Source organism: Pleurodeles waltl, chromosome 7, assembly GCF_031143425.1.
Source record: "Pleurodeles waltl isolate 20211129_DDA chromosome 7, aPleWal1.hap1.20221129, whole genome shotgun sequence".
Taxonomy (NCBI): Eukaryota; Metazoa; Chordata; class Amphibia; order Caudata; family Salamandridae; genus Pleurodeles; species Pleurodeles waltl.
The window spans coordinates 1,105,206,195-1,105,234,027 of record NC_090446.1 but is presented as its reverse complement, the minus strand read 5'-3'; the positions used below and the strand labels follow the sequence as shown (position 1 = coordinate 1,105,234,027).

Here is a 27,833-nt window from a genome sequence, read left to right as displayed (position 1 = left end):
CAGCACATGTGCTGCATTTAGGTGTCTGTTATTGAAGCACCTGGTTTGCATAACTCTTACCATTTAGCAGTAGGATTCTATAATGGTTTGTTTCCCATATTTTAAGGATGTTAATCTTATGTCATTAGCTAGAACTCCAGACACACCTCTTACTAGACACACTATTGTGTTAACTAATTGCCCAAAAATGGGATTTCATGTGAGAGGTGTGAAAATTGCAAATTTAGTGCTACACAAATGTGATACATTTCAATACTTTGCACAGATTAGCGAGTGCAATGTAAGGCTTTAAGGTAAAAGTGGTTTTAAGGTAAAAGTGGTTTCCATCATGAATCCTTTAAGGCTACAGGGCGAACTTCAACATCTTAATCATTAGAACACATGTATGAATAAATAGCGCTTTGCTGTTTTATCTACTGGATACCAAGACGCTGCTTAACTTCTTTATGCAAGTGAGCACGAAAGGTTATGTTTGTTAAAATTTCATTTAGAATATGTCCATCTGGCAGAGCTTTACATTACGTGTAGAGTGATGTTAATATATACCTCACAAGAGCTTCTAAATGCTGAAAATTCTCGTAATACTCGTCTGGCATATGATGTAGGAAGACATGTCAGTGTGATACAACAGATTTAGAAAATATGGTTTATAGCGACAGTAGTTTACATCATAACATCTTTTCTGCGAAATGTAATAAATGGCTTGTTTACTAATGGGGCCTCCAAGTCACAGAAGCACGAATTAAAGGGTTGGCTACTATAAATGTTAGATTACACGAACTGTGTTATGATATTACAACTGTGCATAGGCTCAGACGAATGAAAAGTATCGATAATATACAGTTGTGCCACATACATGCATCTGGCAAGGCACAAGTGTAAAACTAATTTACTAGGCAATCTAACGTCCATACAAACACAAACACAAAACTAAAACAATTAAATAACCAATTAAATGTATAATATTTAACATAATATTTTTTACAAACATTTTATCGATTTTAGACAGTAAGACAATGTAATAAAATGACGATTGCCAAACGGTACGAGGTATTACCAGCAACATATGAATCAGCATTTACAAAAATACGCAACGATAAAACACTGAAAAGGAGACAATTCCAACAATGGATAAGGAACACACCTCTCCTGAAATGCCCATCAAGCAGCTCCTCCTGCTGATAATTTTATTACTGTAACAGGGAAACATTTTTTGGCCTAAATAAGGGCTCCCAAACCTTTTGGGAACCACAACGCAATTTTTAGAACAACAAACGTTCTCAATCCACCTACCATTAAATGACATAAGTTGGGTGTGGGGGGGGGGGGGGGGGGGTGTAACAGAGTAACAGCACTTGTTTGTAAAATTGACGACCTTGACCACAACCTTCAGTATCGGACAGTGACCAAGACACTGATCTGCCCATAAAGTGGTACGTGGTGAACTAAATTGGAGACCGTAGCTAAAACACTTTTCAGAGTGAGGTGTTGGCCTGAAGCATCCGTTTAAAAAAAAATAAAAAAAATCAACAAAAAAAAATCACAAGGCTTCTGAAAAAAACTTGATGTTGATAGCAGTGATTTCAGCAAATTCGACAAACCCCTTTATGCAGCAGTGTATGGTGTAATGTCTCATATACCTTTTTGTGTAAAAACGAGGTACTTTACATGAGCATCAGATCACACTACAGAAGGTCAAACTCATTTTATTTTAAGCACTGTAGATTAAGAGTTTTTTTCCAGAATCAAAGGATGGTGAACCAACACTGGGACTCAGACCTCGTTACCCAGGACCAAAGTCAGCAACTCTGGCCTTTGGTGGTACGGTTGTATATGCTCATGTACAGTAAGCACATTTTCTGTTGAACTAGCTTTGTAAAGTTAAACAGAAAAAAAGCAACCAAAATACTGAAAGGTTCACCTGGAGTCTTGCTTGAGAATACTTGCTAGAGTTTGTTTTTAAACTGGATTTTGGTTCAATGTTCAGCGCTTTTGCAATGGTGCACAGACAGGGCTAATCATTTTGAATATTATTTACATATAGACCAGAACGTTTGTGACCCAACAAAAATTGGCTCATGATCCACCAATGGACTCACCTTACCCACAGATTAGGAAATGCTGGCCTCAATGATAAAGGCATGGTAAATTTACAGAGCACCAGCTAAGTATAGTGACCTGCTATTTATGTCATGCAAATGATCAACCAAACCAAGTTTATTTCCTTCACAATTCCATTACCAGGGTTTTAGAAGAATTCATCAAACAATTAAGTTTACAAGAAAAAGCAAGTACACTTAGCCATCTCTACAGACCTACTGGAGACTAGTCAAGCAGCACAAAACCATCCGTAAATAGTAAGCTACTTATATGAAGCTCCTTCTTTTCAGGAGGGAACAATCTTGTTTTAGCGTAAGTCTTTGGAAGATGTGCCAGGAATAAAACAAACAAAAAAGGACTAAGAACACATCCTTGCTTAAGGCTATTCCATGTTATAATTTGGTCTATTTCCCCTTTGATTGACCCCACCTCCAAATAAAGGAATGAAAGGCTTCCACCTACAAACAGCGCCCGTTTTCCATGTGGAATGCTGTGCAAAAGTCAACAAAGAATGTATTTTCTTAACCTTAATGTAGTGTTTGTGAGAGAGCAATTTAGATCTATGTTTTTCGGAACTTAGTCAATGATTACCTCTAATATAGTAACCATGTTCCCTGCAAAAGGCCCTATTGCATGAGCTTCTGTTCATGAACATACCAAGGGTTGCAACACGTCTTCACTTCATCAACCCGAGTAAACAAAATTGTGTTGCCTATAATCTTCATTTGGTTTTTGAACAAAGTGAGCGGGTACTGCAGGGCCAAATTTATAAGCTAATCTAACTTTCTTCCCTGCCGCCTCCCATCATACATCACCTTGCTATCTGTATTTGATAACTTTCCTGACCATGTGGCCATTACCTTAAGGAAAAAAAAAAGAAAAAAAAAAAAAAGGGGGCTAGTTCTAGGGAATGGAATTGCCCAGGTCAACCACAAACCGGGATAAAGGTGACTGTAAGAAATTACGTTTTTGATTTTGGGGGAGGGGCAAACAAGCCAATAGGCACAACCCTTGTCAGGGTGAACCACTAAAGTCACTAAATTAACCTGTGCCTAACCCTCTCGTAGCTTGGTACAAAAGCAGTCAGGATAAACTTGGAGGCAATGTGTAAAGTATTTATGCAGCACACAGTAAAAGTAAGAACACCACAAGAAATCCCACACCAATTTAGGAAAACAGGAGCACAAATTACTAAATTATTTGACCCCAAAACGACCAAAATCCAATCTGTAGAACTGAGATTATGACAAGGTTTTCACTAAAAATTAGCGCCTCAAAGATCAAAGTGCCAATCGCAGACATCTAGTCACACAAGACTGGGGCTAAGTCAAAGTTATGAGCCTACACAATGGAGTGTGGGCTGAATACATGACCTGGATTGGGCCAGGTCTCGACTTACTTTCAAACGTTGTAGAATTTTTGAACAAAAAGAATCAAGGTCAAGTTCAGCTGGACAAGGCAGTGAGTAGTGCCTGTAGAGGTGCTTTCATTAGGGAGCAGCTAGACGAAGTTGTGGTAAAGATGTATATGTTCAGATTTTGTCTCTTTTTTGGAGGTTGAAAATCTCCAGCTGTCATAAGCTGCAGGCTGAAGCAAACAAGGGATCTGCAAGGCCAGATAACCCTTCTGCGAGGAGCCGCTAAACAGGATTTTCTGGTGTGGAGATGAATGCAGCAGGAGCTACCGTGAACTCAGGCTGACCAGGGATGCACATGGATGGAACGGCAAAAAGGTACATCCCGGTCTCCTCTTTTTTCTCAGGGCACCTTCTGGCTGAAAATTAACCAAGTCCCAAGTTTTGGATTTAGGAAGTTTGAGCACTTTAGCACAACTTCCAAGGGTCCAGAACTGGGTTGGGCCAACTGGGAGGATAGGACTTGCATCAGGAAGGGATTCAAGTTGTTACAGCTTTTCATGTCCCTCTGTCTAAGAACAGGAGGCCAGCCAACTAGCCCTTAGAATCACTCTGGCAGTCTAGGTTTCAAGAAGCATGACAGCCGTCCAACAGAAGGACAGTGCTCTGGCTGTTTAAGAAAGGCTTCCAGCAACAGGGCAGACCACTGAAGTGCAGGGCAGTCGTTATGAAAGTCCTCAACAGGTCCAGGAAGGAACTAAAGAGAAGGTCTGAGGGACCCATTTTTAAGGATGGCGCAAAGTTCTCTGTCCCTGGTGTTTTATGTGGGCTTTTAACCATGCCCATGTCAAGCCCATCAGTTTGGTTGGTTCGTGGGCTTGCCTTTTAAAATTAGCTTGATTTAATAAGTGAAAGGCATGCATAGATCATGCCTTTTCTGATGTTAAGCCCACCTCGAGCGCACCAGCCAACTACTGAAAAAATACGAGGCTCCATGTTTTCCGTATGGTTCTGCACTATTTCTTCTCTTTATTTCATAGGCAGCGTGCAATTTCACTGGGCAGTAGTAGAGCGCTTTGCATCACATCGACCCTGTCACATGGATATTTGCACTTTTGCCGGTTACATGGATAACTGCACTTTTGCAGATACGTTTCACTGCGAGCGAGCTTCTGTTTCCTTTTGTGTGTTTGCTTTGCGCTCATGGTGGCAGTCGGCTCGCTTATGTGAAACTGTTTTACTTTTCAGTTTATGTGGCAAGAAAAGTCCAGTTAGGAGTTTACAACGCTAATAGCTTCAACTTGAGTAAAGGTGAGACCCATTGCGTTGCAAATGCTTGTTATACTTGGTGTGGGAAGCAGACTTTATACAGTGTACCAAAAAGAGGTACACTGTGCAAAGAGTCCACGTATCCCTTACAAGTGGACAGGGGCTTGCTCAAGCAAACCCATGGTGCTCTCTTAGGGGATAGTGTGGGTGAGTAGCCTTAAACTTAACAGAGAGAAGTTTCAAATATCTGCTGTAGGCACTTAGTCAACAAATGATGCAAATGAGTTAATAAGGAGATCCACTCCAAATTATAAAAACAAACATACATTTAGAAAGTATTAAGCACCCAAATCATCACAATCAGGTAAGTACTTTTTGTAACAGAAATTCTTACAGGGCTGAAAAGTTGACAATTTTCTGAAGCAGCAATGTCAAACTAGGGAGGAAAAACATGTACTGCCAATAGGTACTCAACAGCGACTTACAGGACCAATCTTCCTGAATTAAGTTGAGTATAGAGCGGGGTCCTAGGCCACACCAACAGGTCACCTGGGGGGGCACTGAGGCAGCAGGGTGCAGAGGTGCAGCTCAGCATTGGATGCCCTGGTGAAGTTAATGGGGGATCAATCAGGTCAGAAAGATGCTGCAGGTTGGGACTGGGCGATCAGTACGGCTAAACCAACAAGGGGGTTCAGGTCTTGCGATGCTCAAGGATGCAGGAAGACCTCTTGTCCTCCTCTGCTGGGGCCAGAGCGGATCGGGTGCAGAGATGTCCTGAAGCATCAGGTTTTTGTCACTGGGTGACTCGCGTAGAAGAGGGGCCTGCGCACAGAGGCTGCCGGCTGCGGCGCGAAGTCCACAGTTGGTGATCCCAACGTGGGCTTGTTCTCTAGTGTGTCTGGGGACCACAATGGCACAGTTGGCCCACTTAACACAGGCTAGGGGACACAGGTACAGTGGTGCTTTCCGGTGCTGGGCTTTGGCGGTCCAAAGGCTGGCAGTCCTGCCAGGTATTTGTAGACACAGGCAGTTGAAGGACAAGTTGTCTTTGGCACAACTGTAGAGGACAGCACGCAGGCCAGTAGGGCTTGGGCAAAGTCAGTTTCATTGTCAGTCTTATTTCAGGACAGCAGAACCTATTTTTCTTGTGCCAAGGGATCCCCTAAGTAATAGATTTAGGGGCGTTAGGAGTGTGGAGGGTAGTAGCGAACCGGCTTATTTCACCTGGGGCCACTACGCCGCTATATGACCACTATCTGTGGGAAGTGGGCATAACCCTGTCCCAGAGTTCCTAGTTCTGCCATCACCAAGCTGGCAGACTTTTACATTTCGCGTGCACATCAGGTAGTTCAACGTAGGGGTGGAACTGGCCTGAAGGTGGGCACGCCTCTCTGACTACTAATTTTCCAACCTGTCTGGGTGGGAAATGGGCCGTAGGCCAAGGGTGTCGGCAACTCCTCCCCAGAAGCCAGATTTGCATACCAAAGGAGCTTGGCTCTTTGAAGCTCCCCGCCTTGGAGTGCCAATTTGCAGATCATCTTTTTGGAAGGGTGTGGAACATCCTTGCCAGAGCAGGCTCTATTCCTGACTGACAGAGTGCAGGCACTCACCCTTTGGGGTCAGAAACTTGTCTGTGGTGGCAGGCTCGTTAAGTCAGCCAGCACACTGGTAGTTGGACAGTTTTTTAGGGGGTACCTTTAAGATGCACTCTGGGTGCCTGTATTAATAAATCTATCCCTGGAATCAGTCAGGGTTTATTAATATGAGATGTTTAATACCAAACATCCCTGTTTTCAGAGAAGCCATCGTGTAGCTGGGGAACTCTTTGTGACCAGTGTCCAGCACATGTACTTAAAATTGCTTCCCTAATCACTTACATAGCAGGGACATATCTGCTCTTGCAGATATGTCCACACATGTAATATAATGCACCCTGCCTTGGGACTGAAAGGCCTGGAGTAGGAGTGACTTGCATATAATGCAGGCTGTGCTAGTGGGCATGTAACACAGGCTGCGTGCTATGTCTTGTTTTCATTTTTATCTGCACCAAGACACGCAGCCTGCAATGGCAGTCTGCATGTGCTAGGTAAGGGGGCACTTAGGGTGGCACAATTCATGCTGCAACCCTCAGGGACCTTTTTTTTAGTACTTGTGCCCTGGGTACTATTTACTAAGGACTTAAAGGGGTGCTAAAGGTATGCCAACTGGGAAACAACTGTAGAGTTTAGGGAAAGAGATCTGCACTGGGGCCCCGGAGAGCAGAAAAACAGTGAACTTTCTGTCAAAACTGCATTGAATACCAGGCCAAAAGTGGAAAGTGACCATGTTAAAAGGGGCACTTTCCTACACTTGGTGCCAGCATTGAAGTGGAATACATTTCTAGAGTTTCCCTCCTTCCCTCCAAACCCACTTATGGTGATGGAATGTCCTCCCTCCCTCCACTGGTACCAGGATTTCTGGTGTGACAAAAGGCTAGTGTGAAGTCCTTAGTGAGTCTGCTCATGTAACCCCTTTGAAAAGTAAATTGAGCTGTGCACAGCTCTGTCTCTTTCATCCTGGCAGGGTGGCCGATCCTGCCTATTCCCCCTTTGTCTCACTGTCTCTGAGGAACACACAAAAGTCAACTACCATGCTCACTACAGTCATTTGAACCAGGCTGCAGGCATCAAATGGTAGGACAAGAAAATGCCAACTTTCTAAAGCTGTTTTTTTGTGTGTTTTTTTTTAAATAATAAGAGTCGAGACTTAAAATCCAACTTTACGATTGTGGATTTTAAATTACTTTTCTTTGGACATCAAATATAGCCTTTCTATCTGTTTCCAAACCAAAGTTATTACTTGATAAATGTAATAAGGTCACCCAATGTTGTCCAATGGGGCAGTAGGCCTCACTGTAAGGAATTACAAATGTATACGTTGTTTACCACCAGTTCATGTAAATTTAAAAGTACATGTCCAACTTTATAAATACAATACAACCTGTCCTATGCCCTACCCTAGGTGTGTGCTGGAGGTTTAGGCCAAGCAAAAGGTTTATTTTGTGAGGTTGAATTGACACTTTTAAAACTGCACACAGGCTGCAATAGCAGTCCGGAAGGATATTTTAAAGGGCTACTTAAGTGGGTAGTACAAAAAGGGGCAGCAGGCCCACTAGCAGCATTTAATGTGCAGGCCCCTGGGTACATGTTGTATCTCTTTACTAGGGATTTATGAGTAAAATAAATGTGCCAATTGGGTGTAAGACAATTTTACCATGTTTAGAGGAGAGGGCACAAGCACTTTAGAATTGGTTAGGGGTGGTAAACTACACTGAATCCTAAAAGTCAACAAAAACGGATTCATAAAACAGGAAGAGTGATGGCAAAATGTTAGGGGGTGTCCCTGCAGCAAGGGCAGAGTCTAACAATGATTTAGTACTGAAATGTATAGACAAAGATGAAACAACCAGCCTTCAATGACAATATACTTAATAGCTGCTTTAAAGGAAATCATTCATAAAGGTTGTCAAGCACTCTGATCCGCTTCAGATGAACAACTCCGAGTACAGAGGTCTAACTTTTCAAGCTACGTTCCAACATGACAGCCTCCAGCATTTAGTTTAACAATCAATTGCATACTGTCAGGAATCAAAAACTCTCCTCAGAGGTAAATTGGTTTATTGTAGTTGGGGATAAGGCATCCAAACATCTGGACTTGAAATCTCCCACCAGTCAAAAGGCAGTATCAGAGAAACTTATTCGAATTTGCCCAAGGTCACAATCAAGAGCCTCCAACTCTTGGTAACACATGAAAAGCAAGCTTATTGGTTTACAATATACATTCAGTAGGACAACATTCTTCTCCCTGCCCAGGTGATTGCTCACAACAAAAAAATAACAGCAACTAAACTTTTGAGAGATATTTGAGTAACCTCAGCCACATCCCAAGATTCTAGAACTACGGCTGAAATAATTGCTGGAAGAGCAAAACATCCAAATCCTTGCAGAAGTGGTGACCCAACCAGCTATGCTTTTAGGACCATGTTAACCTTGCAGGCTTCAAAAGACATACCACCATTGTAATCATTAAGCCATATATTGGAACCAAAAACAATCTACAGTATTAGGAAGAGCAAGGCAGAGCTTCCAAAAAACCCAGGGCAAGTTCTGGAACTCTTGACGACTACTCAGGCCATACCTCCTTAAGGGTGCAAACTTGTTAACTAAAGGGATCCCTTGAAAATTGTTCACATATTTTATGTGGGAATGATGCTTGCTGGATAAAGTTATTTTCAAGAAGAACAAGAGCTCTCTATTAAAATTAGCACAACCATGCAGCTCTTTTAGCACATTTTACATTTGCCCAGAAGATAGGTCCACAAGCTTTTTAGTTTCGTCTAGCAAAATAGGTCTTCCGAAAATTAACTGAAGATTAACAACACAAATTCCTTGTTTCAATAATTTAATATGCAAGTTGATAACTAGTTTAGGCAAGATCTTTGGGGGTGTGAGGGAAGGGAGTTTACTTGGTATACCTTATCTCCATTTCTAGTACATAAAAGTAAACAGTTAATATCAGTGGAAAAAAAACCTAGGAAAGGGTTTCATTTTACAAGCTGTTAGAAAAGTACTTCCGAGTGGCAAAACTGCTGTTCACTCTGGGTATTTTAGAACAGGTTAGGCTACAGAAATTAATTTAGATAAATACACCTTTCAACAAATTCACCAGTGGCAGGAAGCATTCTTGTGGTACAGTGTTAGCTTAAAGGTTCATTGTATAGTGGACTTTGAGGTACTATGGGGCTTAGGCATTGCTCCTTTACCAGCACCTTAATTTAATTGCTCAACAAGTGACATGGAATATAGTTTGTGTGCATGAAAAACGTTTGCAGAGAGACACTTTGAAGTGCATGCTGATCTACTACTCTGCTGTCCCTCTTCCAACTGTCATCAGAAGAAGTATTCATTAATTTCTAAGAAAACTGATGTTTGACACGTTTGTTCTTTTGAAGTGCACATAATGTTTTTCGAAGTACATTGAAGGAAGGACTTCAGCTATATTAGAGTGTCAATTAAAAGCATTGAGGCACTATCACTAACCACCTCTCTATTTTCCACTAGCCCTGTAAATGTCAGAGGAAACGTTCTCTACCAAGGACAGTGACAGTAGGTTCTCTGGCTCTTTTCCTGGGTTTTGTTTCCAGTTCTCTTCCTGGGTGAAAACCTGTGTCATATGTTCAAATCTTTCATTAACCAATGAAAGCGTTATGGTTCTCTCTCCAGCGATACAACTGTGCCTCAGAATGCTTTTAAATGTGCATCTAATTGTGCTTCTTCAATTCTAGTGTCTTCCTTGATCAAACAAGCTCCTTCTAAAATGAGGCAAGAGATGAAGAGAAATATGTTGGTAGACGTTCTCCTGGACAACATAAGTAACCATACAGTTCTTAGGTGAATCCCATCGATTTCTAGAGCTTATATAGCCAGGCTGGCAAGTTCATGTAGGTGAGGTGTGAAGTAAACGTTTGCTCTCAGTTCACACAATGTGATCTAAAGGAGCTCAATAAACATTTGTTGACACCAATCAACAAGAAGTATCATTCTTTATAATGAAATCAAAAAACTTGAGGGGGTGTGTGCTTACATAAATCTGAGCTAGATTGGTGAAAAGGGACTACTGCAAGGCTTCTATGGTGTAACATCGTTGCCCGACTTGCTGATGGGGGAGCGAGGGTACTACTGGGTACACCACATATCGTACGTCAGGTTTGCAGGATCTGGGGAATGGCAGTTACAAGAGTGGAACCTGAGTCCTGTACACACCAGATATGTCAATATGTTCCCTGCAAGTGTTCATTAAGCTAGCTGGGAGGAAGTCAATTAACCCCTCAGGTGCCCTGGACGCAAAGGTTACGTCCTGGGCAGCACAGCTCGGGTGCCCAGGACGTAACAGTTATGTCCAGATAGGGGCCCTCAGGGGAAGCACTAGCGCTTCCCCCCCACCCCCCGCCGGGGGGCTTCCGCCCCCCTTCCCTGGGCAGGGATGGAATGGAAATCACTTCCCCTTCATTCCTGTACCCCCTTCCACCCTGTGCCCCCGTGGCGTCATCAGAGGCCTGCCCTCCATGCTGGAAGCTCAGCTTCCAGTGCCATCAGAGGAGAAATGCTTTTGAATTTCTTCTCCGATTACGTGGAGGGGCCGAGAAAGGCATCAAAGGAAAGAAAAGGCCTTTTCTTTCCTTTGATGTCTTTCTCAGCATTTCACTGATCGTGATGCGATCATGCAGCTGAAATGACCACTAGACACCAGGGAGTTTTTTTCTGCAATTGAATAAGGGGAGCGGCCCCTTGGGCAAGGGCCAATTCCCAAGGGGGCAAATTATTTTTAGCCTTTCAGCTCTCCCCCGCACACTAAAACATCTTATCCCATGGCACGCAAGAGGACATTTGATTATTTTGGGTTTACATTTGGGCCATGAGAGCTTGGCTAACTCTCACAATTGTCCACTTGGAATGGTTGGGCTGCACTTTTTGGACTTTAGGACGTTGCCATGTAGAAAAATCCACAAGACCTAGACACATCTGAAAACTAAACATCTGGTTGAGCCCAGGGTGGTGTGCTTTACATGCACCCGCACCATTTTCTTACCCACAATGCCCTGCAAACCTCCAACTTTGATGGAAATCACACATTTTTCCCCACATTTTTGTGATGGAACCTTTGGGAATCCGCAGGAATCGACAAAATTCCTACCACCCAGCATTGCCTCATCCATATCGATACAAATTCAGCCCCACCTGTCAGCCTAAAAATGTTTTTCTGTTTTTTTTAAACTGCCCTTTTCAACCTGCTTTGGTTCCCCCTCAATTTCGACATGTTTATGGCTCTTCCCCGTCACAGGCACTTGGGCCCACCTACACAAGTGAGGTATCATTTTTACCGGGAGACTGAGGGGAAAGTTGGGTGCTAGGACATTTGTCCCGGGTGCGGTGATCTCACACAGAGCTGTGGGAAAAAAGTTTTTTTGTTTTTTTTGTTTTGTTTTAAGCATAAATTGAGGTTTGCGGAGAATTCTACATTAAAAAAACAGGAATCCAGGCAAGTCGCACCTCTCTGGACTCCCACGGGTGTCTTGTTTTCAGAAATGTCTGCGTTAGATAGGTTTCCCTAAATGGCTGCTGAGCCCAGGACCAAAAACACAGGTGCCCAACCCCTCACAAAAATAGGTAGTTTTGTATTTGATCATTTTGATGTGTCCACATAGTATTTTGGGGCATTTCCTTTCATGGACATTAGGCCTATCCACACACATGATGTACCATTTTTAATCGGGAAACTTGGGGGAACGCTGGGTGGAAGGAAATTTGTGGCTCCTCTCAGATTCCAGAACTTTGTCACCAAAATGTGAGGAAAAAGGTTTTTTTGGCCAAATTTTGAGGTTTGCAAAGGATTCTGGGTAACAGAACCTGGTGAGAGCCCCACAAGTCACCCCCATCTTGGATTCCCCTAGGTGTCTAGTTTTAAAAAATGCACAAGTTTGGTAGGTTTCCCTAGGTACCGGCTGACCTAGAGGCCAAAATCCACAGCTTGGCACTTCGCAAAAAAACAGCTCTGTTTTCTTTGGGAAAATGTGATGTGTCCATGTTGTGTTTTGAGGCATTTCCTTCCATGGGCGCTAGGCCTACCCACACAAGTGAGGTACCATTTTTATCGGGAGACTTGGGGGAACGCTGGGTAGAAGGAAATTTGTGGCTCTTCTCAGATTCCATAACTTTCGGTCACCGAAATGTGAGGGAAATGTGTTTTTGTAGCCAAATTTTGAGGTTTGCAAAGGATTCCGTGTAACAGAACCTGGTCAGAGCCCCACAAGTTACCCCATCTTGGATTCCCCTAGGTGTCTAGTTTTATGAAATGCACAGGTTTGGTAGGTTTTCCTAGGTGCCGGCTGAGCTAGAGGCCAAAATCTACAGCTAGGGACTTTGCAAAAAAAAACACATCAGATTTCAATGTAAAAATGTGATGTGCCCATGTTGCGTTTCCTGTCGCGAGCATTAGGCTTACCCACGCAAGTGAGGTACAATTTTTATCGGGAGTGTAAGGAAATGTCTCCTTGGCATGGTTACCCCCTGACTTTTTGCCTTTTGTTGATGCCAATTATGACTGAAAGTGTGCTGGGACCCTGCTAAGCAGGCCCCAGAACCAGTGTTCTTTCCTTAACCTGTACCCTTGTTTCCACAATTGGCGCAGCCCTGGCACCCAGATAAGCCCCTTGTAAATGGTACCCCTGGTACCAAGGGCCCTGATGCCAGGGAAGGTCTCTAAGGACTGCAGCATGTCTTATGCCACCCTGGGGACCCCTCACTCAGCACATGCACACTGCCTCACAGCTTGTGTGTGCTGATGGGGAGAAAATGACTAAGTCGACATGCCACTCCCCTCAGAGTGCCATGCACACCTCACACTGCCTGTGGCATACGTAAGTCACCCCTCTAGCAGGCCTTACAGCCTTAAGGCAGGGTGCACTATACCACAGGTGAGGGCATATGTGCATGAGCACTAAGCCCCTACAGTACCTAAGCAAAACCATAGACATTGTAAGTGCAGGGTAGCCATAAAGAGTATATGGTCTGGGAGTTTGTCAAACACGAACTCCACAGTTCCATAATGGCTTCTAGTGTGGGGCTGACCAGTTTCTGCCAGCCTGCCACAACCAGACAAGTTTCTGGCCACACTGGGAAGAACAAGCCAAGAACAAAGCCTGTAGTGGGTGAGGTGCTTCTCACATCCCCCTCAAGGAACTGTAACACCTGGTGGCGAGCCTCAAAGGCTCATGCCTTTTGTTACAGCACCCCAGGGCATCCCAGCTAGTGGAGATGCACACCCCTCCGGCCACTGCCCCCAGTTTTGCCGGCAAGGATGGAGGAGATCATGAGGAAAAGAAGGAGGAGTCACCCACCAGTCAGGACAGCCCCTAAGGTGTCCTGAGATAAGGTGACCACTGACTTTAGAAATCCTCCTCCATCTTGAGATAGGAGGATTCTCCCAATAGGATTAGGGATGTGCCCCCCTCCCCTCAGGGCCATTGGCAACTGCCCTCCTGACCTAACCACACCCCTAAATTTTGTATTTAGTGGCGACCCAGAACCCAGTAAATCAGATTCCTGCAACCTACACAAAGAAGGACTGCTGACCTGAAAGCCCTGCAGAGACAACAGACGACAACTGACTTGGCCCCAGCACTACCGGCCTGTCTACAGACTCAAAGAACCTGCACAGCAACGCATCTGACAGGGACAGGCGACCTCTGAAGCCTCAGAGGACTGCCCTGAACCGAAGGACCAAGAAACTCCCGAGAACAGCGGCACTGTTCACCTACAGCAACATTTTTGCAACAAAGAAGCAACTTTAAAATAACTCACTCTTCCCGCCGGAAGCATGACACTTCACCCTCTGCACTCGACGCCCCCGGCTCGACCTTCAGAGAACCAACACTGCAGAGAGGACTCCCAGGCGACTGCGACCTCGTGAGTAACCTGAGACGACCCCTCTGCACCCCCACAGCGACACCTGCAGGGATGATCCAGAGGCTCACACTGACCACGACTGCCTGGAACAAAGAACCCGACACCTGGACAAAGCCATGCACCCGCAGCCCCCAAGACCAAGAGAAACCGAACTCCAGTGCAGGAGTGACCCTCAGGCGACCCTCTGCCTAGCCCAGTCAGTGGCTGGCCCAAGAAGCTCCCCTGTGCCCTGCTTGCATCGCTAGAGTGACCACCCCAGGTCCCTCCACGGATTTCTACAGAAAACCAGACGCCAACTTTACACACTGCACCCTGCCGCCCCAGTGCCGCTGAGGGTGTGTTTTGTGTGCCTGTTTGTGTCAGAGTGTCGGAATTCAGAGCTGTACAAATAACCACTGCTTTTCAACACCTTATCTTGTGCCCATTTTGTTAATACAAAGGTTTTCTTGATACCTATTTTTCACTCTTCATATTTCAGCAAATGTATTGTGGTATACCCGTTATAGAACGAAAATCCATTGCAAGGTGCAGCTCATTTATTGGCTCTGGGTACCTAGGGTTCTTGATGAACCTACAAGCCCTATATATCCCCACAACCAGAAGAGTCCAGCAGACGTAACGGTATATTGCTTTCAAAAATCTGACATCGCGGGAAAAAGTTAGAGGAAAACGGGGAGAGAAATTGTTGTTTTTTTCACCTCAATTTCAATATCTTTTTTGTCAGCTGTTATTTTCGGTAAGAAACCCTTGTAGGATCTACACAAATTACCCCTTGCTGAACTCAGAATTATATCTACTTTTCAGAAATGTTTAGCTTTCTGGGATCCAGCATTGGTTTCACACCCATTTCTGTCACTAACTGGAAGGAGGCTGAAAGCACAAACAATTAGTAAAAATGGGTTATGTCCCAGTAAAATGGCAAAATTGTGTTGAAAAGTGGTTTTCCTGATTCAGGTCTGCCTGGTTCAGAAAGCTGGGAAGATGGTGATTTTCGCGGCAAACCCTTTATTGATGCCATTTTCAGGGGAAAAAACACAAGCCTTCTTCTGCAGCCCTTTGTTCCCATTTGCTTTTTAAAAAACGAAATTTTAGCTGTATTTTGGCTAATTTCTTGGTCTCCTTTAAGGAAACCGACAAACTCTGGGTACATCTAAAATCCCTAAAATGTTGGAAAATAAGGGGCTCACATTTGGAGTGGGTAGCTTATGTGGACAAAAAGTTATGAGGGCCTAAGTGGTAACTGCCCCAAATAGCCAAAAAAAAGGCCTGGCCCCAGAGGGGAAGAGGTCTGGCAGCGAAGGGGTTAAAAAAAAAAAAAAAAGGAATGGATGGAAGCTGCAATACACTTGGCGACCTATACCCCCGGCGACAAGATTATCATGAGAGAGAATGCTAATGCATCCTTTGCAGTGGGGATTGGTCAATAACTACAATATTTGAAGATCTATCATTGCATGCAAACTGGCCATGCTTCACAGAGGCACCACGGCACTCCCAAACGCCGACAGGCAACAATTGATATCCAATGTTTACCGAGCACTGACTTTCCAGTGTGGCCAATCCGAATACACACAAAATGGGGAGAAGTGCATGACGGGGTGAGGACGGTTAATTCCCACGCTCATTTTAAACGGACACAGTACAACTATGTACTTCAGACCTATCTTTCCCCAAAATCACTGCAAAATAAATATGGCATCCGTGCGACTTACTGCGCCTGATGTAAACTTCCTACATGTTGTCTGGTCCTGCACTTCGCTGGCACCCTACTGGCGGGAGGTGATAAGACCAACTAAACAGGGCCACACTTGGGCAGATACTGTTGGGCATGCTTTCCTCCTCTCAAAACAAGAAACTTAACAGGATATATCACTCAGCCTGCTGATGGCTAAACACTGCATAGCTATAAAGTGGCTGGTGGCAGAGCCCCCAAGTTAGAGGGACTGGTTCAGGGATATGTCCGAGTGGGGTGGGGCAGGGCAGCTCTTAAGAGATAATGTCAGATTGTCATTTGTGATTACTGTCAAGAGCAGAGGGAACGTGGGGGTTGTTAGGGAACTGTTTTTGGTGAACTGCGGGACGGGACAATACATGACTGAGAGAAACTGGTATGTCATTTATGTACCAACATGCCATAAGGCCTTATAAACTTTAATAAAAATTATATTAAAAAATAAGTAGGAGCATTGTTGGTCGTTCTCCCCAAGGCCCAGGGGCTTTGGGTGCAGGGGCATCCATAGGGGGTCGGAAAAGTCTTACCCAACAGGTCGCCGCCGGAGAGAGACTTCAGGCTGAGGCTGCAGGAGTCGCTGTGAAGTCACAGACCAGTGGGCCACTTGAAGTCAGGCCGGGGACGTTGGGTGCAGAGGTGGATCTGGCTTCGCAGCTCCACAGAGCAGAGTTCTTTAAAGTTGGTTTCTTCTGGACAGGTCCGCTGTCCACAGGAGATCCTGGTCTTTGTCGAAGGCAGGCAGCCTTCCCAGGTCTTTGGAGGTAGCTGGGCTGCAAGACTGGTTGTCTTTGGATGTAGAATTATCAAGGGCTACAAACAGGCCGCTAGGTCACTTGGTGTCTGTAGTCTTCTCTGCCGGTGTGACGCTGTAGTGTCCAGCTCTTCTTATTCTTCAGGAATCTAGTTCCAGGGTCTGAGGGAGATACCTAAATACTAGATTTAGGAGTGTTACAATGGGTACCTTACCTGGGGTGTCTACACCTATTAGACCACCCTCCTGGGGATGTGTGGGGGGGGTGGGGGTCCTAGTCCTAGCCCTGTTTGGTTAAGTCCTACTATCTGCAAGATGGTTGTCACTGAAAAATGTGCTTCACTTTGCCTTCAGCACCTGAGGGGAGGAGTTGGCGAAAGTAGGCCCAAATCGCAGGGCTATGGTGCCATTCAAGAAAATTGGAATTGGCTGGAGGGTGTATTGAACAGACCTAAGCAGAGGGAGAAGTTGAATCCGCCTTGTTTTTAGCTCTGGCCCTACACTGGATTCCTGGAATATAGCAGGTCAGCGGAAAGATCAATGTAAAGTACAGGTTTTGTGTTCCATGAGGTTTGATTTGATTTGTATTCAAGAAACTTGGTGTCTAAATGATTTTATCTGTCCAGGTTACACGGTCTTATGCAAAAAAGCACTCCCTTCTGAAAAAAAGGGCATGCTAAAGGGGGAATAGCTGTGCTTTTAAGTAATAGATATAACTGGGAATATGTCAGTCTCCCCGATTCTCCAAATTTTTGCCAAATAGTACATCTTGGAGGGGAGAAGAGTGAGAAAATACCTGTAACTATTATAAATGTGTATATCACTCATGTAAAAGAATGGGACGTTTCACTTCAACAACTCTTTGTACAAATTTGCGCTATAAGAAACCCCGTCAATTTAATTATGATGGGGGACTTAAACTGCAAAGTTTCTAATACTACGCTTTACGCTTTTAGTAACCGAGACAGAGAAAAATTTCTTAATATTCCAGCTATTAAGTTCCCTCCTAGAATTAGGACAGATAAAAGAGGCATTTCCTTGTTGAAAGGCCAAAGGGCTTGCGGCTGTATCCTTCTTAATGGGTGCTATATTATGGGTTCTCCCGCAGCTCAGACCCTTAAGTCATTTACGAATAACTCTATAATAGACTACATCTGTGCTTCATATAACCTGGCTCAAAAAGTTGGGGACATGGAGGTATTTGACACTCCATATAGTGACCATAAAATCTTAAGGCTTTCCTTATGCCTGAAGTTAGGGGCAACAGATTTGTGGTCTTTAAAAGGTGTAAACGTAAGTAGTATGGGAAAAAATAGGAGAATGTCTTGGTCGACAGTAAAAATGCTATAGATTAAGCCATTGCTGGAGAATATCACAGGAAATCTGGAAGTGTGGGAATATTACAGCGAATAAGAAGACGGAGCGTAATGCAACAAGGGTAGATAACGACCCACTCCCTATTTTGAACTTGAATAGAGTAATTAATAAGTTAATACGTCAACATCTGGAGTACAAGTCTAAGGAGATGAGTAGGGAAATAACAAAACTAAAGAGAAGAAGATCGAGGCTGAAACTGACCATTCAAAAAAAAAAGGAAAAAAAAAGAGAAAAAAAAAAAAAAGGGGACCAGAATTGGGTGGCACTGAGGGAAGCGGCCGTAAGAGAAACACCAGATTATTCTGGACTATCATATCGGAGGGGTGCGGAAATCATAAAAACTTAGCGGCCGCCCCGATAGCAGAGGAAGTATGGAAATCGTATATCCAGGAACTATACGCTGAAAATCAGGGTGCTGATATGGGGAGAAAAGAGAGAGTATTAAATAGAGGTGGAGAAAGGGGTGATAAAGGGGCACCAACAGTGATAGAACTAGAAGGGATCATAATATCAATGCGTTCTTCAGGCGCCATGGGTCAAATTATAGACAAATTACTTTATTAGACGCTACAGGAAATATATTTGCAAAAAGTATCCTCATACAATTGACGGGTTGGGTGGAGGAAAAGGGTATTTTACCAGTGGAACAGGCAGGCTTTAGAAAAGCCCATAATACCCTAGATAATATCTTGATTATGCAAACTATAATTGATAAGTATGTCCAGACTAGGGGTGGGATATTGTATGTGGCATTTATCGATTACTCCACAGCATTTGACAGAGTGGATAGGGGAGTACTGTGGGAAAAAACTCCAAGATCTTGGAGTTCCATCTGGCCTCCTGCAATTTGTGATTGCCCTGTACTCATCAACCTGGTGTAAAATCTTAATGGGCGGAGAACAGGGACTATCTTCAAAGGTATTAACAAAAAACAGCTTAAAACAAGATTGCATACTGGCCCCATTACTTTTCTCCTTTTACATCCAAGACTTACCTCTAAGCCTCAGGAACTCCTCCGGCGATGCCCCTGCGGTGGGGGGCTGGCCAATTGTGTGTCTGATGTATGCGGATGATATAGTAGTGTATGACCTTACCCCAAAAGGCCTAAGCCATTGTCCTGGCTGCTTTGAAAAGTTACTCAGAGATGCACTATCTGAAAATGAATACAGCTAAGTCACAGATGGTATGCTTCTCTGGGAAGATCTGTAGAAGAAAAGTCTTGTTTCCCTGGGTAACAGGTCAACATAAACTGGAACAGCAAACTGCATACCAGTTTTTAGGTAACATCTTTTCAGCTTCAATAAATGATTCTGATCAGATACGTCAAAATACCAACAAGGCCCTGTCATTAGCCCAAGGCCTTTCAGCTTTTTATAAGGCAAATGGTAAGCGCCATTTTGCCCATTTACTATCAGCCTACAGGGTTAGATCCCAGCGACTATTATATGCGATAGAGTGTATTGATACATCCAAATGGGATTTTTTGGAGATGACGGAAGACTGCATTCTGAAACGCATGGTCTCTTGTAATCATGCAGTCTCAGGGGCTGCATTACGCCATGAATTTGGAATTAGGAACATCTTTGTGCAAGGCCTTGTGGCAGTAATAAGAAGGGCGCACAACCTCATGCACAGTGAAATTGGTACATTGAGAAACCTAGCATATAGTGAGATTTTTAGCAGTCTGAGGGAAAAATCTTTTTTTTTTTTTTTTTTTAGAAATTACTTCAAAGCTACTCAACTCCTAGTGTTAGACTTGGAGCTCTGCCCTTCAATTCCCTTTATCTCATAAAAAAAAATTCTGAAGGAAGCATCATGGTTTAAAGGCTTTTTGATGGACATGGAGGCATGTCGCAAAAGAAGAGGTTTAGAAAAATTAACTGCCTCTAACCATGAAAATGGTGCAACCCTACTTGATCTGGAATCTAAACCAGGAGGTGAGGCGATTGTGTATGTTGCTTAGATGAAATAGATTGCCACTGAAAGATCTCACCTCACGGTGGGATGGCTCTAGTAGCATTTGTGATCTATGTCAAGGCGGGGTTCAGTCTCTTGCACATGCCTCATTTGTTTGCCCAGCTCTCGCCATTCCAAGGAAATTTTGGTTGAAATCCCTTTTTTTGCAGCTTAATATTAGAAATCATAAAGAGGCATTGGATTTATGTTACTCCCCCCACAATGAAAGATTTTGTTATAAGATTTTTTAATTCTTTCAATCTTTCTAGGCAGATATTCTGAATTTGGTGTTTTAATTAACTAACTATTGTATTATGTATTTATTTTCTTATCGCTCTTTTATGAAATATGTATTTTATTATGGGGAATTTTCAGGGTTTTGTATTTGAATTTGTATTCATGTGGATCTCTTAGGAGTTCCATAACATGATAATAAAATAAAATAGAAAATGGTAGGCACACCTCCTATTTTCACTTGGTTTTCCCATTGGTTCTCTCACCAAACGTGGGGGTCTGAACCAGAGGAGGCCATCTGCTGCTAGCAGCAGAGGCTGGGTTCACATTACAAAGGTAGCATACCTTTAAAGCTTCCCCCTCGAGTACTGTGCCTTCCAGGGGGGTGGAGGTGTGACATCTCAACCCAGGATGGGTCTCGTTTCTGGCCAGAGAGTGCAAGGGTTCTCTCCTCATGGGTCCAGAAACATGTCTGGTTGTAGCAGACTGGCTACAACTAGTCCCAAAAGTGTTTATCTTGCCACTCCAACCAAGACTGTACTCGAGATTTGGGATCAAATACCCTTTAAAAAAAAAGCTTAACAGAAGATCCAAAAGAGGAAGGCTGATCTGCGAACCTCAAAAAAGCCAAAGTGGTATCCTTTTCCTGTAGCCATAACAAAGCCTTGACTGGCTGGAGCCAAAGCAAATGACAGAACCCCTCCAAGCGAAGCTCTCTGATGATCTATGTAGTGAGTGCCACACCACGCCACAAATATGTCTCAACAACAGACGTATACAGTTTTACTGGAGGGATGCGTGGCTGCCAGATGATATGAACACACCTCCGGAATGTGTACAGCGGTTACCGCTCAATCTTGAAGCATAAAAGTAAAGAACGTGAAGGCCAGAGGTCAGAACCTGGCTGTGCTGCTCCAATAGCAGATCCTCCCTGAGGAGCAGACTGACGGGAGAATAGGTGCTCAAAGTCGGAAGTTCTAGATACCTCCTATTGGTGTGCAACCTATAGCTACTATAATGACTTGGGCCCGGTCTGTTCCAATCTCCTTGTAGACTCGGGGAAGGAGTGGTATCAGCAGAAAAGGCATACAGGAGTCCAGACTTCCATTCAAGGAAGAATCCGTCTCCAAGCAAGAGACGCATTGGAAACTCCAACGTGTGTAAGTACTGACACTACACTTTCCCAGCAGTAGCGAGGCGATTCAGCCAAGGTTCTCCTCACTCGCAGAAGAGACCTTGTACCGCTTGGGGATACCACTTCCACTCATGATCTCCTCTAAGTGTCACTGGATGATTTTGTCCGCCCTGGCATTCAAAGAGTCTGCCAGGTGGTTCACCACCAAGAAGATTCCTTGGTCGTCCAGCAATTTCTAGAGGTGCGGGACCTCCTGGCACAAGGTTGATGACCCCCACCCCACACTGTTTTTGCAGTACCACATGGTGGTGGTTTTTGTCTATAAGCACCTGAACTGACCTTCTCTTGATGGATGAAAGGAAGACTTAACGCCAAGCGGATGGCCCTTAGCTCCAGAAGGTGGAAGTGGAGTAGGGACTCCGCTGAAGACCAGAGGCCACTGATCACCACTTCTCCCAGATGGCTGCCTCAACCCAAGAGGGATGCATTTGTCACCACAGTCAGCCCTGAATTGGGGAAGGGAGAAGGGTCTGCTGCAGACTCGATAGCGTTCAACTAACCATTACTGCAGATCTTGTGCAGTCTCCTCCAAAATCAGAATGAGGTTCACGATGTCTCAATGTTGGGCTCACAGACTTCAGGTACCACTGTTGATCCCCACATAACCTCCTGTATCCTGCAGGATTAGCAGGCCAGGTGTCATCAGTTGGAGCAGCCTCTGAATCGACCTCACTAAAATCCAGCACTGAAGCCTAGAGATCGTGATCATTTCCTAGATGTACTGACCCTGTTTCCCAGGGACAAGGCACAAAACCAAACCATGTTCGGAATGACTCAAATGAAGCAGAGCATCTGAAGAGTCATCAGGAGTGACTCTGGCATGTTGACCGTGGTTTGCCATAGTCTGATAACTGGAGGTTCACCACAGTCTGAAGGTGACTTACAACTGTCTGGGTGGGGCAAGTCCACCTTTAACAACCAGTCGTCGAGGTAGGGCAAGGCCAGCACCACTGAACTCCGAAGGTACGCTGCCATCATTGCTATCAGTTTCACAAACATGTAAGGTGAAACTAAAAGGAGGCATAGTGAACTGAAATTGCTCCTGTCCCACCAACAACCACACATCAGTGATGGGCAGGGAGAACAAGTATAAGGAAATGTGTCCTGCAAGTCCAAGTGTCCTGCAAGTCCAAGTGTCCTGCAAGTCCAACGCCATCATCCAGACTCCTGGGTCAAGTGCAGACAAGACCTTGGCCATGGTAAGCAATTCAAATTTCTCCTTCCAGATGAAGGCTTTGAGAGGTGCAGGTCTAAAATAGGTCCAAAGTCTCGGTCCTTCTTAAACACTAGAAACTAGCAGGAATAACAACCACATCCTACAGCTGGCACTGGCATTCTCACAACAGATCCTTTGGCCAAAATGCCTTGAACAACCTGCCACAAAACTGAGAGATGGTCGTTCATCTGTTGCTGATATGGTTTGCCAATCTGGAAAGAATCTTTGGTCCCTTGCTCCCTCTAGGTAGCTGTGCTGCCCTAAGAGCACACTAAAGGGGTTTTGCACATGTGGTGGCAAAGGGAGCAGTGGACTGTGCAGCCTCTTGACCTTGGCTACTGGCCCACGGGGTACAGTGGGCACCACAGCTTCAACTACAGAACTGCTGTGTTCCTTGCTGAGGCTAGAGGTGTGGACCAGCTCTACCAAATCCAAAAAAGGAGCTGTAATGTTGGTGTATGAGGCTGGGTTTGGGATGCAACTAACCCCTTCCAGCTTTTTGCAAGGTTTTTGATGCATCTTTGACTGATGCGCACTGGGTTTCTACTAGCCCACTCCCCAGCATCAGTGTTCCTTCCCCAAACCAAGACACCTGGTCACTTGATTCTCAAGTGACCAGGCCCTGTAGCACCTGTTGCAAGGGTCTAGGTACTGTTGAGTGTCCGTAAGAGCTGCAGTACAACTTGTGCCACTCTAAGGGAGCCAGCACCAACCACATGCAAGACCGCCACTGCAGACTGCATGACAAGGTGCTCGCTAAAAGTGACAACACGACATGGCACATAGACTGTGTGCCACGTCCCCCAAACACTTCAAGTAACATTTGTAAGTCACCCCTATGGCAGACCCTACTGCCCCAAGGCAGGGTGCCTTGTATTACATGCATGGACGTATCTGCAAGAGAAGATAAGCCCCTGCTATGTCTTAGTCAAATTTTAGACACAGTAAGTGAACAAAGAAGCCATTTTAACCACATGCTGGACCCTGGTCAATAAGAGTTCCCCAACTACATAATCGCTTTACTGAAAATAGGGATGTTTGGTATCAAACATCTCATATTAATAAACCCTCACTGAGGCCCAAAGGGCACCTGAGAGGTGCTCCATTAAAACCTACCAACTGCTGGTGAGCTCACTGACCTGTTCAGACCAGTCTACCACCAACAGACGAGAATCTGACCCCCGAAGGGTGAAAGACTTTGCTCTCTGAAGGTCAGAAGAAAAAGCCTGCTCTTTACATACCTCTCCCAACAGAACCACCCGCAAATCTGCATTATAAAGCAGGCAGCTTCAAAGAAGCCCACCGCCTTTGTTATGCAAAACTGGCTTTTGGAAGGCGGATGCCGACCAGGTTGCCCCAGGGCCCATCTGGCACCTGCACAGGCGGGAAAATTAGCTATGCAGGAGGCATGTTATATTTCCAGGCTGGACACACGAAGTGGGCACAGGCAAGGAAATTCCACCATCTTGTATGTGGTGGAATTTAGAAACTCTGGACAAGGTGATGCCCACTCCCCAAAGGAAGTGGTCATGTAGGGGGTGTAGTGACCCCAAGGGCACGCAGCCTATTGGCTACTACCCTTAACGTCCCTTAAACTGAGCATTTAGGGGACTCCCTGACACCAGACCCACAGATCTTCGCTGGACACATAAGAAGCGGGTAAACAAGCCTGAGGACCCAAGGAGCATGAATGACTTGGTGCTAACCTTACTAGCCTACCTGCTGCACCTGATCACCTGGGGCAGAGCAATGGCATCTCACTATTGACCTGCTGACTGAGGCGGGCCGAGCAAGGTTTGGTCTAACCCCCTAATAAGGTACTCATCTGTGCCTGAATACATTTTAAAAGGGGCTCAGAGGATGTCTGTCACGGGTGAAGGACTTCTACCAGCACACAAGTCTTGACATCCAAGGTGGGTAGCAGGAGCTCAACGACTTTGGCCTCCCTATGCATTACCATGGCATAGGAAGCAGTGGACAGAAAAGAACATGTTTTTCAGGGGCATCATCATTTTTGTTAAAGTCTGTGCCGGAAAGTGGGCGGAGGGGGGGGTTAAGTGTATTGTGTTTTCTCCCTTATGGAGGGAACAGATCAAGTGGGAGAAGATGTGCCTCAACTGTTGTAGTGTGCAGCTTTGGTCGAGTCCAGAGCGGTACAGACTCAGAATAATATGGGTATCTCCTCATTCAGTTAATTGATATGGCACCAGCACAGACTCTGGCACCGGAGTGGAGGTAGGGATCAGAGATGTCATGGAAGGTTTGGAGTGTCCAACTGGCTTGGAAGGTGAACCCACTGGTGGGACTCCAGATGGAAGGCCCCTCAGCTTTTTGGGGTCAAAGGCACATAAGAAGGAGGTGGCAAGGATCCACAGAGCCAGAAGTTTGCTGCAAGAAACTCTGCAATCTGTTTAGTTGTGGACAGCCCTGAAAACTCAGGCTGTGCCGGTACCAGTTGCAGGATTGGCTCCGAAATTGAACGACTGAGAATGCAATCATGAGCTATGACGCCGCTCCAGTGCCTACTCAGGCAAATGCGTGAGAAGATTGAGTCTCTCTTCGAAAACAACGGTTTCTTCGACCTACCCGAAGATTTAGATCTCGACAAAGAGTGGCCTCTGGAATGGTTTTGGTGACTCCAAGAATGGGAAGAGCACTGGGATCAAACTTGGACTTGGAAAAGTCTTGTCATGGAATCTTCTTGTGCTTGACAATGTAAAGCTTCACCTCGCGATCCCAAGGGGTCTTCGGGGTGGGTGGAAATGGGAGGATTTCACTGCAGCCCTTAGGAGCCACGATTCGACCCCAGACACCACAGGCACACCTGATGAGGATCTGTAACAGACATTTGTATTTGACAGTCCCTATAGGTCTTTTTGGGGATGATATCCCTTGCACACTGAGAAATTTGGGCAAAAACTATTGAGGTATGAGTCTCTAAGAGCTCTGGATCCGTATGCGGGGGGTAGAAAGAAAAACAGCACACAGGAGTGGCACCAATATGGGCTCTACACGTCATTTCCGCCGCAGAACGTTATTTGTTCGGAGCTGCACAACACTACCTACAGGTAGTGAGGTACTGCTGAAAAGCTTCGGAATCCAGACTGACACCGGGGGAATATATAAAAGGATGAAGAATCTGTGGCTATACGTCTATCAGAATTTGGTACCACCAAATTCCTCAACCTCCAAACCTAATATAACAAGAACAGATAGATTCCAGTACATTACAAGCTGTCCTAATGTAAGGGATACCAACTACTCCTTACAGAAGTGAAAAAAGTGAAAACCATATGGTGGGCTTGGCAAGAGATGGGGAAGAGGATGTGACTAGACCAGGGTCGTTGGAGGTATATGATTTTGCAGCCATGGCGTTTTCCCCATAGCTGCATTTCCTGCCATTATCTGCTGCACAATCAGCAGATGTTTTCCAAAAAATGTGCCTGGCTCGAACTGATCAAAAGTTACTAAAACACAGCAACAAATGTTACTGGGCAGTGGAAGGCCCTCTGCAACAGTTGACTAGTTACCTAGCTGGTGCTTATTGCTCTAATTGGGTGTTGAATTGGTACTAATTGGATGAAAACTTTGCAGAGACAGTGTTAATGCGTACAAATGACAAAATAATGAAGTAACAATCACAAAATGTTTCACATTAAGCTACTTAAGGTCATCATAACTGGTAGACACCACAAGACACCCAGAAACAAAATTGTCCTAGGCAGCATCCTAGCTGCATGAGTACATAAAAAAAGAGGCAAAGGATTAAGGGTGTAAACTTTTGAACAGCCAATAAAAAGAGAATGTGCAAGAGAAGGACATAACTGGGAAGAGAACAGATGAAAACTGAGTTGATATTCAGAGAGAAAGCATGAAACAATCAATATACTCTGTGGGAAATGCAAGACAGAGGAAGTAGATGGGGGTTTAGAATGGAGAAGAGGCAAGGAAGAAAGAGACAGGGAGAAAATAAGAGGTGCACTAGAAGCCGTGTCAGCAGAGAGAACGTCGGAGTGAATGAGGGACAGAGCGGCAAAGGGCATGACACACTAAAAATGGCAAGGGGAGAATCATATATCTAGCTGGAGTACCTCCTAAAAGGCTTAAAATGATAGGTATGAAAAGAGCTGAGAAGAAATGGAGGTGAACAGCAACTGAGAAAGTACAGAGATGCAGAGAGAAAGGGAGATTTCAAAATGTAAAAAAGTGATGAAAAAGAGACAGAAAAACATATGCATAAAAATGAGGTTCCTATAACCCATCTCGCAAAAATCCCCTCTAAGGTCTTGGTAAATCGGAAGCGTGGTTTATATATAGAATTTTTTTTTTTTTTTTTTTTTTTTTTTTTTTTAAAAAGCAGCCATCCGTTCTCTCCAAACTACAATACTGGAAAGAATACTGCAAGCAAGGGTTCTGATTAGAGTCCCGTGAATCAGACATTTATGAGTACTTTGACCCTCCCCGGTTGTGAACTGTAAATCTGTATCTGTAGCAAATGCATCATCCAGATCACAGTTTGTTGGCAGAGGTTCTGTTTAGGCAGTTAAGAAGGCACTAAAAAAATGGTGCCCTTCTTTCTGGGACCAGCAGCCATCGGAAAAACCTGGACGTGTGCCTGGTCAAAAGGTACCTCTTACCTCTGTGTGAGTAGGAGAAAGTGATGAATCCATTAGGGATAGGTTTACTGAAGAATTTCCTTGAGCACTGCATTAGGTTCTGGTGAGCATACCCGGCTATCTGTGAACAAAAAGTGTCATTTGAAAGGGATGCATGTGCCTTAGGCAACAGATGCAGACCTTGTAAACAGATCTGACTAAACATTGAGCTCTATGCCGTCGCCATATTACAGAAGTATGGCACACAGACCTGCATGAGTAACAAAACAAAAACAAAAAAACAAAAATTACAAAGAGTCCTCTGAAAAGAGAGAGCAAGGCACGGTTGCCCCTTCACTTTTGGACAGAAAAATAAAATTACTAACAACTGGGCACACTGGAAGGTGATACCTCAGTCTTTGACCTCAAAACCTATGGCTCCGTCTAATTTTCCGACAACTGGCAATGTATTGTGCTAAATAAAAGTGAAATATAGTGATACAAACTATGCAGAATTAAGCAATGTATATTTTATCTTCTCAGTAGCGCTT

At 44.6% G+C, this 27,833-nt stretch overlaps 1 protein-coding gene across 5 annotated transcripts in view; it reads right to left on the bottom strand.

Annotated features, from left to right (window-relative positions):
* Positions 1–27,833, bottom strand: part of LUC7L3 (LUC7 like 3 pre-mRNA splicing factor) — a 209,270-nt gene that overhangs the window by 130,468 nt on the left and 50,969 nt on the right. The window lies entirely within an intron of this gene.